The sequence below is a fragment of the Otolemur garnettii genome, unplaced genomic scaffold (assembly GCF_000181295.1).
Source record: "Otolemur garnettii isolate 467f Iridium unplaced genomic scaffold, OtoGar3 scaffold00017, whole genome shotgun sequence".
In the NCBI taxonomy this organism is placed as follows: Eukaryota; Metazoa; Chordata; class Mammalia; order Primates; family Galagidae; genus Otolemur; species Otolemur garnettii.
The window spans coordinates 28,857,265-28,858,563 of record NW_003852412.1 but is presented as its reverse complement, the minus strand read 5'-3'; positions in this window follow the sequence as shown (position 1 = coordinate 28,858,563).

Here is a 1,299-nt window from a genome sequence, read left to right as displayed (position 1 = left end):
AGGACTACTGAGACTTTGTAACATCGGCCTCAGATCTGCTGCAATGATTTGTACACAAAGTGAGGACTACTGAGACATCGTAACATTGGCCTTAGATCTGCTGAAATGGTTTGTACACAAAGTAAGGACTACTGAGATGTCAGCCTCAGATCTGCTGAAACCTTTGTACACAAAGTGAGGACTACTGAGACGTTGTAACATTGGCCTTGAAACCTTTGTACACAAAGTGAGGACTACTGAGACGTTGTATCATTGGCCTCAGATCTGCTGCAATGGTTTGTACGCAAGGTGAGGACTACTGAGACTTTGTAACATTGGCCTCAGATCTGCTGCAATGGTTTGTATGCAAAGTGAGGACTACCGAGACATAACATTGGCCTTAGATCTGCTGAAACCTTTGTACACAAAGTGAGGACTACGTAACACTGGCCTCAGATCTGCTGCAATGGTTTGTACGCAAAGTGAGGACTACTGAGACGTTGTAACATTGGCCTTAGAACTGCTGAAACCTTTGTACAAAAAGAGAGGACTACTGAGACTTTGTAACATTGGCCTCAGATCTGCTGCAATGGTTTGTACCCAAAGTGAGGACTACTGAGACGTCGTAACATTGGCCTCAGATCTGCTGCAATGGTTTGTATGCAAAGTGAGGACTACTGAGACGTTGTAACATCGGCCTTAGATCAGCTGAAACCTTTGTACACAAAGAGAGGACTACTGAGACATAACATTGGCCTCAGATCTGCTGCAATGGTTTGTACGCAAAGTGAGGACTACTGAGACGTCATAACATTGGCCTTAGATCTGCTGAAACCTTTGTACAAAAAGAGAGGACTACTGAGACGTCGTAACATTGGCCTCAGACTTGCTGCAATGGTTTGTATGCAAAGTGAGGACTACTGAGACGTGGTAACATTGGCCTCAGACCTGCTGAAATGGTTTGTACGCAAAGTGAGGACTACTGAGACGTAACATTGGCCTCAGATCTGCTGCAATGGTTTGTACGCAAAGTGAGGACTACTGAGACATCGTAACATTGGCCTCAGACCTGCTGAAATGGTTTGTACGCAAAGTGAGGACTACTGAGATGTCATAACATTGGCCTCAGGTCTGCAGGGGAGTCTGGAGTGCAGACTCTGCCATGTGCAAATGGCTTCCTGCGTTTGTGAGGAGAGAAGCCTGACGTTTCCCAGAGGATTAAGTAATGTTTTTTAATACAGAATAAAGTACTGTGTATCTGGAGCTTCTCTGGGAGGACTGCTCACATTTATTATCTTCTTGGATCCATGACAAAATAAA